Source organism: Lissotriton helveticus, chromosome 12 (genome assembly GCF_964261635.1).
Source record: "Lissotriton helveticus chromosome 12, aLisHel1.1, whole genome shotgun sequence".
NCBI classification, from domain to species: Eukaryota; Metazoa; Chordata; class Amphibia; order Caudata; family Salamandridae; genus Lissotriton; species Lissotriton helveticus.
The window spans coordinates 849,904,431-849,919,295 of record NC_136073.1 but is presented as its reverse complement, the minus strand read 5'-3'; the positions used below and the strand labels follow the sequence as shown (position 1 = coordinate 849,919,295).

The window sequence follows — 14,865 nt, the reverse complement described above, 5'->3', positions numbered from 1 at the left end:
TTTGTTTGAGGACCCAGAGAGCAGCAGGCTCTCGACCAAGGGGCCCAGAAAGATGTCTGGTCATGGCAGCTGGCGAGCAACCACCCAGCCAGGACAGTAGAGTTAGGTCGTTTTTCAGGGGGCATCTCTAAGATGCCTGCTGAGTGCATTTTTCAATAAATTCCACACTGCCATCAGCGTGGGTTTAATGTGCTGAGAAGTTTGATGCCACATGTCCCAATGTTCAGTATAGCCATTATGGTGCTGTGGCGTTTGGAATGACAAACTCCCAGAAACATATACTCTTAATGGCATTACTGCACTTACAATGTCTAAGAATGGACTTAGACACTGTAGGGGTACAGGGCTCATGCACCTGTATCCTCACCACTGGTATAGTGCACCCAGCTAGAGGGATGGCTTACCTATGCCAGGGCAGTGGATTGTAGGCAAGACACACAGGGATGTGTGCCATGTTGACTCCTCACTTTGCTCTACACCAAAACACGCAGCCTGCAATGTCAGTGTGTGGGTGTAAAGGTACAGAGTCTCTAAGGGTGGCACAATAAGTGCTGCAGCCCTTAGAGGCCTTTCCTGGTCACAGTGCCCTTGTTACCTAGGGTACTTTTTACAAGGGACTTACATGTGGCCAGAGAGTTGCCAATTGAGTTTTGCAACAGAGCAGTTTAGGAAAAGATCGTAGGCCCTGGGTACCTAGTTGGCACTTTCCTACACTACCTTAGAAGGAAGACATCTAAAAATAGATAGCGAAATACGGATGCTAAAATATTTAGAGGTTTAACTCTCTGCAAGGTGCACATGTTGAAGCTTTGGACATTTTTAGAACACAGTTATGTCCAGGCTTACTCATGGCTTTTTTTTTCACCCATCCAAAATAAATGTTCCTCTCCTCCAAAGTACACCAATCATATCGCCTTAACTTTAGAGGACTTAGACATACTTTCAAATATCTGGAGGATTCAAAATGGTGTCAGTGCTACGCTTTCCCTACTAACATCAATGATGGGCTACGCCAATGGCATGCTGTGGTCTCTCTGCATAAAGCCGGACTAGTTTTCTATGGGTATGGGTAAGGCCGGGCCTTAACATAATATAACATGTGTATTTGTAAAGCGCACGTTCACCACAGAAGTCGCTTGGTGCTGAATAGCAGATGTTCATTGTTACCCAACTCAATGGTACTCATTTTATCGACCTCAGATGGATGAAAGGCTGAGTGGACCCGCCGGGATTTGAATCTGAGACCCTGAAGTCGAACACAGGCCCCTGCAATGGACGCATTAGTCCACTGAGCCACCAAACCCGGCCTTGCTTTTGTTACACCAGGCCCCCCAAGTCAAGTATCAGAGGACAAAGGAAACACACCCAGCGAGGAAAGAGTGCATAAATGGGGAGATGCTGGTTTAAGATGCCCACAGGACAGAGAACCAGAGGCCTTGGAGCAAGTTAGACAGTGTGTGGTGGCCGTTTAATTGAGGACCAACCCAGGTGCAGTTTGGGGGCTATTTAATTGGGAGGCCCTGTCCAGATGCAGTTTTGGGTCTAACTAGTAGATACGAAGAGATGCATTATCAGGCGGTTTAATGGAATCCACACCCAGATGCGGTTCTATACCCGTTTAATTGATAGCCACGTACAGATGCAGAAGTATGCTTAATTGGTAGCCAGCCTAGATCCAGTTCAGGTCTGCTTTTCTTTTTTTCCATCACACTTGCAAAAACCCTCACCCTTTTTAGCTCACGTTTTTCTTTTCGTAATAGTTATCTCAACTTTTTCTATTCACTTCATACTTTGAGGCACCGTCTACTTTTCGGAAAGGGCTGGGCTTGGCCAGGCTTCCTTTAAAAGGCTGCTGCCTTTGTATGTGACAAATTAGGTTTTTATTGAAGATTTTATGGACAAGGCAAATTTTAATTCTGTATATTGCAAAGCGATCAAAATCTAATTGCATTGGTGCAGATAAAGGAGATTTTCCAACAGGAAATACAATTTCAAGGTAAGAAAAGATTGTTGTGCGTTTTCTGCATAGCCCGTTGTAGTTTTCCCTATGCTAGCCTAACTGTGTACATTGTAGGCCTCATTTTCATTTGCACACGTTCCTATATAAACAAGCTTGCTTTTGTGCCACATTGTACTCTCAAACGGAACCTGCATATGTTTTCGCAGTCTGTTCTTTTCCTAGGATTTAGTCTGAACACCATAAACAAGCTCAAACAACAATGTTCCTTGTTATTCTTTCTGGCCAGTCACTAGCACCTAGACCTAAAACAAAATGCAGCTGTTGTTTATATGCACATACGTGCCATCATATAGATGAGCACATTAGCCAAAAACACACATTGAAAGAGTTCTGAAATAAGAGCACTGCGTCTGCTGGGATATAGATCGTCCATCTGTGAATGCTAAGGTACGGGGTCTGCCAGTAATCCCGGAGATCTTTGAAATATAATCATTTAGCTTAATTTGCAAGGGAGGGGATTTTAGGTTACTCTGTCCTATAAAAGGACGGGGGGGTTCATAATATATAGATTATTAACCATGCAAACAGTATTTTTAGTATGCAATTGTTTTCTAATTGTGGCATGTATACTGCATTTCAGAGCACGATAATTTAAATAAATATTCTAAACTTCCTTTGTGCCTCCTGATTATCTTATTGTGGACAAGTATGAGTGAGCGAGCTAAAGGGTGTGTCCTGTTACCGCGATTCCTGAGAGGGTCGAGAGTGTTGTGCTCTGGGGTGCCAGCTCACTTGTTTCTCTGGCAAGGTTAGGAGAGCAGGTGGGGCAGTATAGCTAGTCGGGCTCAGACTCATAGATACGGACGTAGTATGGTGACTCAGTCCCTACATCCTGATGTTCTATGGTTCCAAGCATAGTTCTGCTACACAGCAAAATCCCTGCAACAAAATGTTTTATAAAAACACCTTTTTCTCCCAAACATTTCAAACTTAGTGTTTCCAAACTAAATGCGAAAAACATACGCTTAACAATTTGGAAGCAAGGCTGCTTTTCAACCAGAACGTTCGACTTAGACTCCTAGTCCTGAGTCCGCTCAACTGAACCAATTTAATATAAGAAGGAACAAACGAGGAGGTCAAACGAAAGCCTCGAACCTCAAGCCCAGTGTCCTCCCTACATGGAGCCTTCATCCGACACTAACCACAACCCTAAAAAAACACTACAGTGCATAACTTGTTTCAGTGCTGTAGCTGCACACAACACCCATTTGAAACCCTCACTAAATTGTCATAAAGCTCCCCCCTGCAACACCCGCAAAGAAAAGTCTGAAAAAAACAATACAGCTATCCACTTCTATTCAAAATAGTTCTCCATAAGGTAGTGAGTGGATGTAAAATCTACAACATGCACTTTATGCCTCCCATTTTGGAGGTCAAGTTACACAACGGTGCGTTTTTTGAAAGGTACCCAGTATTCCTCGTCCAACCTCTGGATCTGGGTGGCAGATGCATTCTGGAAGTTACCGTCTTGGATTTCTTCAAATGAAACAATTCAGATAATTACTTGTAAACGGCAAAAGCCTGGGATGCAAGGGTGGTGCCCCAGTGACACACTAACACAACCAATGGTATTTGTAAATCAAATGTTCCATTAGGGTTTCTTGGTGCTATCTAACAAGTATTTATTGCTGCTTAATTCAACTGTGCATTTTCATGGTGTTCCTTTGACAGACCTTAGGATGATAAAAGACTAGAGTTTATCTACCAGGATTTGAACCCATGACCATGAGATCAAACACAGAGCCCTGCAGTGCATGCATAAGTTCAATGAGCCGTGAGGCCTAGACTTGGAGCGATCTGGTCACCATAGCAGTGAACTCGGAAGAGGGACCAAGTGGTATAAGAGTACGGGCCAACGTTGTCAAAATGTCCACAGAGGAGGATGGGCCAAACTGGCCAAGCGCCCCTTAGAACAATCTGTACAAAGTAATACGTGTAGGGAGGCAAAATATTTCTTGGGACTCCACTACACCTCGAAAGAATCCAGAGTTTGCCGAATACCAAGGCTGCCTAGGCTCGAGTCCACCTTGTGCCTCTTTTTCCCACCACCCTACGCTTCCCGTCTCTTCAACTCATGAATGCCGAGGCTGTCTAGTCTGGATTCCACCTCATGCCTTTCTTCCACCACCCTACACTCCCTGCCTGTTTCTCATGAAACCCAAGGCTGCCTAGTGTAGTTTCCACCTAGCATCTTTCTTCCTCCCTCCTACAGATTGTCTCTTTATCGTCGTTTTCAAATTGCTTTCTCCCTCTTTTCCTGCATTTGCCAACCTTGTTTTTCCACCTTTCCTCATTAAAACGATAGATGAGTCTGGACCCCATAAAAGAGCGCTGGTGCCCACCACCTGCATCCACAGGCACAAATAAAGCAAGGAGGCCCAAAATCAAGGCATTCCAGACCAATAACCAGTCGCGCTTAACCGAAAAGGTGGCCCTGGCCCGGTGGATGGGCCTGAGCTGAACCTATCCACAGCTGTAGAAAGAAAAAAAAGTCTACACTGGCCCCAAGCTGTGCTGTGATTTGGATGTTATTGTCACCTTAACTATTGTGAACCTTCACTTCTTTAACCCCTTGGCCGCTGCGGTAATTCCGCTGCGGCGCTGGGGGGGGGGCCGCACGGGGCCGCCGCCATGGTCGTGACGGAACCACTCCGTCACGAGCCACGGGCGCGCTTGCTTGTGACGGAGTGGTTCCGTCACGGCCCCGCCCGCTTATAAGAACGCGCCGCGCAGGCGTGAAATTGATTCCGCGGAGGCCGGGCCGTTACGGAACCATTCCGTCACCAGCACAGCGCGTCCGTGGCTGGTGACGGAGTGGTTCCGTCACCAGCATGGATGTGGTTAATTTGAAAGGGGAAGCACCGAACTTCTCAGCATTGAAGCAATCTATCACCAGCTCGTCTCAGCAGCTAACAGGTACCCTGGACTGTGAGCCCAGCACGTTCATATTTTGATTTTAAGCGCTGGCTCCAAGGAGACTGTGGGGCGTTTACAGACTGAGGGATATTGTTTCATTTTTGACAGGTTATTTACCTAAAAATGCCAGGGAGGGGCGCCTCGAGGACAAGACGTCTCTGCCAGGTACAACACACCTTGCACCCTTGCTTTCCTGCAGGTATATTCAGTGCACACTGAGGAACAGGTGAGAATACAGACTACCTCAGAAGGAAGGCATCTGGGAGCAGTTTCTGTGCCTGGAGCAGCGTGTCTGACACAAGAACGTGCCCATCACGTCATGTGTGTGTGTGTGTTCCTGCCTGCCCCAGCCTTGGGCTCCCACCTGACTGGGAGTGACTCAGACCTGGGGGCAAGGCCTCAAAGAGGGTGGGAGGAAGAAACTGAGGCCGAAAGGGGGTTGAGGAGCACGCACTCACTTCTGGTCGGTGGGGGGCGGCCCTGTGACTCAGAGGCACCCGCTGAGGCGGTCACGGCCCACACAGGGCGCTTTTGTTTGCTGGTTTCCATGCTCCCCGCAGCACAGGCCGGGCTGCCTCGCGCCGCTCCGAAGCGCGCGAAGACACCTGCGCACGCGCGCTGACTGGGCTGTTGTGCGCGTGCGACATGCCATGCCCCGCAGGGTATGAGTGCAGGGCGTGGGTGGTTCTGATTAGATCATTGAGGGATTAGTACAGTGGGACCTGGTGCCAATAGTGGCCGAGAAAGAGGGATGGATGAAATGAAAATCAAAAACAAGCACTGGCTAGGTCGTGCCAGGGCCCAAGACTAGCTTGTGCAGCTGAGCCTAGGTCCAAGGTGTCGACCTCTAGAGGGGAGCTGGAACTCCCCACAGCAGTCTCTCTATGTCTAGGCTACAAAGAAATGTGTGTTAAAACACTTTTTCTGAAGCCTCTTGGCACCCTTGTCTGTTTTTTTTCCCCCTGGCACTCCTTAATCTAGCCCCCCTTTACCTAGAGGGTGAGCGGGAAGGGGCATCAAGGTTGGTTTTGCCCAGGGCACTCTCTGAACAAAGGCCAGCTTTAGGTCTTGCCTTTGAGATCTACTGTCTTTGCCAGTTCTTTTGTTGGTTTTGGTCCACATTAGACGCTAGGGGAAGGCCATTTCAGGGTTCTGCACCAACCAATAAGATGATCTCTTCCACTGGGATGCTCAACATTTTTGGGACCTCAGTAATTCTTTCAAGGCAGTCTCAATATACTGCTCAGTGCAGGCTTCACAGAGAAGTACATCAGGATCAAAAGTATCAAAGAGAAGCTGCTTTTACGTAAGAGGGTGGCGATCTCAAACAGAATCTGTTGTGTAATATAGCCTTATAGTCTGCTGCACAGGGCTATACCAGTTGTTAAAGGCCCTGAACCAAAATTATAGGCCTGTGCCTCATGCAAGGGCCTATAAAAAGGTTGAAGGTCTTTAAACAATAGATATAGCCTTAGCCAGAAGGGCTATAAGGATATTAGAACATTCCACCCACTGAGGGTAGAATGCTGTAAATTAAAAAGGAGAAACATGAAGACAATCATTGGAATGTTGGAGCTCAGATCTTATACCGACCATTCTAAGCCCGGAGCTACTCCATTGTCTTCAATGGAGCTCTCAACATTGCAACGTTCTAACAGGCAATAAATGCGACCTCCGCAGCGTTTGAGACATAAACTCCTTGGCAGGGAATATTGTAGCTATTAGTGGGAGGGGATAGAATGTTCTGGGGAGTTTTAAACAGTTTCCATCACAAACCAGCAAACAAGGTATTACAGTAATCAAGTATTGCAGCTATAATTAGTAGCACCTAACACATTATGACTGCCCTTAGAGACAGCGGTGCTTGAATAGCTTTCATAGTGGGCGCTGGTTCACAGCATCACCCAGCTTAAGTGTCTTGATTACACTTTCCATGCTGGTGATATATATTTTGAGATATTTGTGATTTCATTATTAACTCAAGCATGGCTTTATTTCAAAACATGTTTAAAAAAAACTCTAGACTACCATGGCCTTTTTCCTTTCACTTGTACCCCAAGCAAAAGCATCAGCAGTTAAAATGACAAATACTTGACACATGCAGTCAGAGAAATGAATAGTAAACATAGCCCTCTGCTTTAACCCCTTGCGCGTTGCGCCAATTCTCCCGCTGTGCAAGTGAATTAGCGAGTGGGCAGGTTTCGGACGGCCCGCGGCCGTCTTCTGCACACGCCCACCTTCACGTGGGACAGCCGTGGGCCGTCCGCAGCACCAAAGGGGGTAACAGAACCAGCAGCACTTTGTCACAAAAAGTTGCATGCCATTTGACCACACACAAAATGCTTCGAGATGAATAAACACATTTTTAAAATTCTAAATCTGAATATCGATCAAGGATATGGGAGGGTGCTACAGTTCACCCTGCCACGCCCCTATTTCCAGTTCCTCTGCTTATAAACCAGCAGCTGGAACTTGCAGAGCGAGTTTAGGTAGCTGCTGAATCTCTCGAACAGATCTTCATGCTCCATTAAAACCCCTGGAGCGGGCATAATATTTGGGTTTTCACTTTTAGAAGGATAGCAATGGAGCATCTCTGAACAAGCGATGACTTTCAATCCGGGCCCAGAGTCTTCAAAATCCTTTCTAAAGCAGCTATCTTTAGCTATATCCCATTATGATCTATAGACAGCCACTTGGCACCATTTCATGCTTTGTGGGGGGGGGGGAGGATACTGGTTGTTCAACATTTCAATCGTTGAATTACTCAAGAGACATCAGAAAGTTCAACTCCGCGTCCACCATGCTGTTGCGTAGCCCCCAACTCTAGGTCAAGCAGATATTGTGGTTAAACCACTGGGTACTTTATCATAAGTGGTCGTAGGTGGTGCATATAGGCTTCCAAGGACACCCTTCATTACAGGTCTTTGGAAAAGACCATAAACTATCAGCCATCTGTTTACGCATGGCAAACTCATAAACGCCGACAGACACCGGCTCAATATATGTCCACGTAGAGCCTTTTATGACTCTCATTGCTTTGTGTCCTCTTGTTAGGGCTAGGCCTGGCTAAGAATTTAATTATGCTTGCAAAATTGTCCAAATTCCAGAAATTCATTTAAGAAATTTGTGAAGTTTTGCCTTAAACGATTTTACTTACCGTTTTGTGAGCGACTCTGCACTTTACATCAAAAAGTCTTGCTAGATACCAGGAGACCGATTCACACAAGATATGACTCACGGATACATTTTCTGCTCAAACCAGTTCCCTGCTACTATCCCACAAGACCTTTTTTTTTACTAAAGGTACTCAGGCTTGTTAAAGAAGCATTGGTGAAGGCAATAGGTCTCACCTGTGGAAGTGATTGGCTCTGCCAACGCATTTTAGCCATGTTATAGAGCAGGAAAGCAACGAGGGAGGGAGGCAAACAAAGGAAAGAAAGCGCTACACGAAGGGGTGGGGCAGATACTGTAAAAACAAAACAAACTGCACCATGCACAGCGCAAAAGCGCGCTGCTTCTGTCTGTCACTTAAGCAAATGTCCTCCTCGAGCGGCAGCTTCCTCAACGCGAACAGAAGGTTTCTCAACACGAGTGGTAACAACCAGTCGCAACCGCCTGCATTGAGAAATCTTGTGCTCTCCAACGGAGGTGCGGGAGAGGAAAAACTCTACACCGCTACGTGGAGTTTTTTGAAACTCAGCATTCTATACGGAGCACAGAATGGGGAAAACTCTGCAAATTCCACGAGCGGAGCAGAAATTCACACCCGGGCCTAATTCGAACCAATATTCTGTAGAGCACCAAACGACAAATTTGAAGGTAGGCAGTTTCTTAAGTCGCGGATATTCACAAAAAGAGGGAGCGGGCAGTCAACCAACTGTGCTGTGTGAAGGACTGTGCACATTGCAGCCTGTCAGGGAGGAAGTCAGAACATTAAATTTAAAATTGAGACAGAATGATTTAGACCTCAAAGCCTCTTTACTAACAAACTAGTAATTACCACAACATTTTAAAGTGGTGTAAACAGAGGGCAGAACGGTATTGCTTGTCTAAAGATAGGTCAGGCAGTACATAGTGATAATTATAGAAACAGAAACCTATTCAAGAGCTAAGTGGTAGTGATATAATTTTAAGAGGCGACCTTTGACCCACCTGGTCAAAGGGCTGGTGCACAGACGAACAGTGACACATTGTTGGATCAGCTGCCTCTAAACAAAGGAGTGACCTGTAGACTGGTAAACGTCGATAATGTTACTGCCCCCCACCCCTTCTCCGCCAACTACATATTGATTTTCTCGCTTGTCAGGGGATCTGGGAAGATTCACTATCAGAAGGATGGCGACCAAAAATGCACTTTGCCTTTTCACGGTGGTAGGGGCTGGGAGAACAAGGGAATTCTGGGGAGGGCAGCCTCAGAACATTTTTCAAACATCCCACCCCAAAAAAAAAAGACAAAAATAATGTGTGACCCCTCTCAAATTGCTGCTTGGGGGAAAAACACGGGCCTGAACTGGAGGGGGTCTTTCTTGCGGGGTTGCACCCTGGCTCCATCCATCTCCCACTGGAAACCAGAACACCCTTTCATCCCAGAACATTCTATGGACCTGTGCTGACTCTGCCCTTCTCTACAGCTATCTGACCAGCTTTCTCTCCAGTTATAATTGTATCTTTTGTTTGCCAGCCCTCCCACCCCAGTTCTATATAATTCTATTTCTTTACAGCTATGTACAGCGCTCCTTTGGTTTCAAGGAGCGTTTTTTAAGTAAGGCTCCCTGCTTTCCGTTTTTACTTATCTTTACAGTTAAATACAGAGAGAAAACAATTTATTTTCCTGTATGTATTTATATGTAAATGTGGATAAAAACGGAAATCAGTCTTTTTTTGTGTGATTCTAGATACTGTCAATCATGACTGTTAGGCCAATAGCTATGTAGATTTACAGGTAAGTGGTTAAAAAAAATAAAGAAACTATTGTTATGAGGCTTTTAATTCCAGTGTATATGCAAAAGTATGATACTAAAATGTTTATATTTTCATATACGTGCATTTATTTATCATCTGTTGGACCTCATTTTATTGAAATCGGTCATAAATTCAGATAAGAGTTTATATTTATAGTTTAAATACTTGTGGAAATGTACTATTTTTGTCAAGAAAATAAATACCATAAAACCGGGAGCCCTATTTAAAAGCTATAAGTGAAACGTGATCTCATGAGATTAAAATAGGTTTAGCTATAGATATTAGAAGGGCATTTTGGTGTAAATAGTAACCAATAAATGAAAGGCCTCCTGTTACTGTATTTTAGGGTCTGAAATACTTATTTCTTTTTTAACCCTATTTTCTCATGCCCTGCTCGCCAGTTGACATTGGATGGGATAAAGGGATAAAGGGATATCCCCCCCCCCCCCCCAGCAGCAGGCGGTATGCATGCGTAAAACGCGACTCTCTCTTACGCGCCTTTCATCACTGCATGCGTAAAACGCGACTATCCCTTACGCGTCTTTCTTCACTGCATGCGTAAAAGTTGTTCCAAACATGCCCAGTAAAATTGGAGCTCTCTTCCAGACATCAACCCTCTTCGAACATAGCACACACTATAAGGCCACACACCATCAACCAGAGACCCACCACACAGATGCGCTTCGAGCCCTCTTCAGGTGTGCGAGGAGCTATACACGCCAGTGCGTAAAACTTTGGGATAGTTTAAAAGGGTTTGGCTGTGTCTGCCGAGACTGGGCTATCCGGGTCACCCTCCTTTTTCACAAACACACCCTTCAAGTGACCCGTGTGTCACTGATAGCACAAGGCGCAGACCACGAACTGGGAGCCAGCCAGATAAACAGGGTGGGTCAGGCCTGGTGCACCACAGGCCAGGAGGAGCAAGGAATGTTCACTAGCGCCTGAGGCTAGTGTGTGCTTAAACAGTGCCTCGAGGGTTCACCACAAGCCTCCATGTGGGGTAAATAAACTCATTCTGGTCAGATCAGGCCCCAAAGGACACACCCCCCCCCTCCCGGATCTGATAACAGAGGTGAATCACTTTCAGTGGTAAGGGTTACAGAGGACTCCATGTCACCAAGGACACGGGGTTTTCATTTAAAACCCAAAAGCATTGTGGGAGTTGTAGTTCTGTTCCTTCAGTTGAAAGGATGGAATGAGCAGCCCTGAAAACAAGGAGTTATTAAAGAGAAGCATTGCCTCACTGGTGGCCTGGGTTTTCTCGGTAGCCTTATCCTGATGGCAGCCTGGTTAAATGTATGTGATTTTATTGCTAAAAGTTATGTTTAACTTTCTACAGTTTAATAGCCCACAGTCTAATAAACCTGTTTTTAATTCACACAACTGCTGATGGCAGGCTGGCATTTAAATAACTATAAGTTCCTATTTAATTATGTGAATTCTAACGTAAAGAGAAAACCTCTTCTGGGTAAGGTTACCAGGTAACTCTCTGTCACCAGGGCGCCTTGTTTCCAGCCCTCACGCCTTCCTGGACATGAAACCCCCATTTAAAAAAAGAAAACGCCTTTGATAAGAGAAGACCAGTGTTTTTTAAAGGGGGAAGTATGCAGAGCTCCCACGTTTCCCAGATCCATGTGTCAGTAAATTGACCAGCATTGGTGTCTTATTTGCATTCTGGGACTTGTAGTCCTGATCTAATATCTTAATAAAAACCTGGACTGGAGCGCTACTCTCGCATGGAACTGGGAAACTCGAGAACTCCGCCACTACTCCTTGAGAGTAGGTGCCTACATCGAGAGGGTACATTGGCAAAGGCATCTTCTGTTTGATAAAACAACTCTACTTTTGAAACAAAGGGCTTAAAAAAGTATTCTTCGAAGACAAACACATACGTGTGCCTGGAACCCCAATGCAAGCAGTGAAATGGGAAACAATGTGAAAGAAAAACAGTTAAAAGTGGGACCCAGGGCCCCCTTCACACATGCCTGGTCCTCTGTGCCACTGCACCTGCTGCACTATTGACAGCTCGCACCTGATTGAGGTCACCGCCTGTAAATGTCGCGGGGGCTTCTCCAAGTTGTGGGGGCACCTGGATGTCCCCATGGACAGCGACACGTAAATGGGGGTGTAGGGAAGACAAGTGAACGCATTGACGGATAAAAGGAGGAGGGGGGGGTCGTATCTGTCCTCCCCCAGCCCGGCACTCACCTGTCCCGCGCGCCTCCGGAGAGTTCCTGGTGGGATGAGTCGCTCCTGAGCCCGGCGCCGGGTCCCTCATGTATGGGGGCGGGGGTCGTGGACTGAGCCCCCTCCCTCCTCTCGGGACTCACTTCCTCTCGCAGGGGGGGGGGGGGGGCAGAGCCCGGGGCGGCAGTGAGCAGGTGTGAGGCTGAGAGCAGTCTGAGCAGTGACTGCCGAGGGCTGAGCCGCTGCTGGGGAGCCGCCTTCCTTGTAACCCTTGGTGTGCCGGGGCCTGGGCCAGGGGAGGGAGGAGGAAGGGAAGAGAGACGCGAGCCAGGGCGCAGAGATGCGCCTGAAAACTCAAGCAGGGCTTCTGGGCGCAAGAAGTATTGGGAGACTCAGAGCAGTGCTGCTGGGAACCCCGGAGATCTGTGCCAAGAGACTCAGGATAGGACTTCTAGGAGCGTAGGTGAGCAGGAAGTGAGGAGAGACTCGAGCCAGGGCTCCGGGAAGCGCCTACAAACTCAAGCAGGGCTTCTGGGCGCAAGAAGTAACGTAAGACTCAGAGCAGTGCTGCTGGGACCTCAGGGCTTCTAGGACCCCAACTGAGCAGGAAATGAAGACTTTCTGGTGGCAGATAGTGCCGAGAGACCCAGAGGATGGTTTATGGGCGCTTGGTGAGCAGTAAGTGATGACTGTCTAGGGGCAGATAGTGCCGAGAGACCCAGAGCAGGGTTTCTAGGAGCCCAGGTGAGCAGGTAGTGTAAGCAGACTGAGAGCAGGGCTTCCACCACCCAGCTGAGCAGGAAGTGAAGACTGTCTCGGGTCAGAGACTGCCCACAGACTCACAACAGGGCCCCTGGGAGCCCAGTGAGCAGGAAGTGGAAACAGCTTCAGATCAGGGTTCCTGGGAGACTCTGAGGGGGGCTCAGTACATCTTTATTGTACACAAATAGCGTTCTCACCACTTTTCACTAGTACAAAGCTACCTTGTGTTTCTCAAATATATTTACACACTTTTCGACCAATCACAGCGCAATGATTGCTCCAGGTGCATCTACACAGGGGGTGCACTTCGTGATGACCTTGAATACGGCCCCCAAACCAGACATCCCAGCAGCTGTACGCAGGGGACGTGGCCCAGAAGTTTGTGTTTAACTCTCCATTGGTAGAGTGGGGCAAAGACTGATTTGCATTTCCAATATTAAATGCCTGTCATGGTCCCCGACAGCACTCAAAGCTAACACAACGTCCTACAGAACACATTAGCCCGAAATGTGTATAAACAACAAAGCACAAAAATGCTATATAGTTGTGTGTCACATAAACTCACAAAAAAGCACTTCAACACCTCATCAGTGGTAGCAAGCACTATATAAATGCAAACCCTTTCCTCTTCCATCCCTCCACTATCCTTTTCAATCCAAATAACAGATTAACATGTCCACCGCTCAAATTCATTTCATATTTCCCCATACTAATTCACCACTTATCCTGTTTGGGTTTGGAGTAGCATGCTACTCGCCGAAAAGCAATTCTACACCTCATCAGGGGTAGTAAGTTATATATAAATGCAACTACAATAAAAAAAATTACAATACTAGAACCCTATGCACACATCCTGCACTGCACAGATATAATACTTATGGGTGTATCATAGTTTTCCTACCACTGTGAAGACCCCTGTTTGCACCAGGGTCAGAATTACAATCTGGATGGTATTTACCACAGCCAGTGTTTGCCTGGTGTGGTTTATAACTCACCCTTCGTTACATTTAGTTACGCCAAACCTGCTGCCATTTAACATGGGAATAGTGTATGGTCTTTACCGTGTCATCCAAATTTTGATGCACTGAGTACCAAAACCGGTAGTTTATTGTCCTTCTATACTCCCCATCGCTCTTTGCGTTCTGCCTCGCACCGTCTGATGGTTACCCCCCGCTTTCGACGCTCCAGACTTGGGGGCCAGTCACTCTCGGTCAAGGTAGCAGTGCTTTGGAACAGTCTCCCAGCTGCCTTACGCCTCACGCAGGATCTCAGTGCTTTTAAGAAACTTCTTAAAACCCATCTTTTCAAACAAGCTTTCATTTAAGTTTCCCTCTCACACGCTCGAGACCGCTTCGCGGCAGGATACTCCAGAGTAGTTGTGCGCGTTATAAGTCTCTTATAACATAACATTTCACAGGAATTTGTAATACGTGCAGGGGATCGCACCTGATAATTAACATACCCTGGTTATTGTTATTTATCCGGTGCCAATGAAAAAGTGCCTGGATTCCAACAAACTTGGAAACGGGGCCTAGATGGAGGCACGCTGGCCCACAACAGCAATCGCCCCCTACCATCACAAAGGATCCCCAGGTAACACTGCACCTCTAACCAGAACGCATACCCCACCACCCAGTGCCTTCCAGACCAGCCACGACATGGACACCGGGACCCCCATTATCCCCAGTACTTCCAATTAATTCACACACTAACCAACCTGCTGGGCACGCTGAAGACCCCAGTCAGCAGGTTTCGCAGGATTCCAGCCACACCCAGCAAACTTATAACACATGTAATTGTCAACACCAAAACATCAAATATTCTGTCTGCTACTCACAACAACTCACAAACAAAACCGGACTGCTGCCTGCTACTCACTACAACTCACAAACAGCAATGGACTGCTGTCTGCTGCTTACTACAGTTAAGAATCACCTGTCAGCTACTCGCTACAACTCACAAACAACACCAGACTTCTGCCTGCTACGCACTAGAACTCACAAATAACACTGCACTGC

General features: G+C 46.8%; 1 protein-coding gene across 1 annotated transcript in view; it reads right to left on the bottom strand.

Annotated features, from left to right (window-relative positions):
• TJP3 (tight junction protein 3) overlaps positions 1 to 12,894 on the bottom strand; it is a 148,596-nt gene extending 135,702 nt beyond the window's left edge. Inside the window, exon 1 of the mRNA XM_078669062.1 lies at positions 12,107 to 12,894. The gene's annotated coding sequence lies outside the window, so the exon portion shown is untranslated. The remainder of the gene's footprint in view (positions 1 to 12,106) is intronic.
• Positions 12,895 to 14,865: the final 1,971 nt, after the last annotated feature.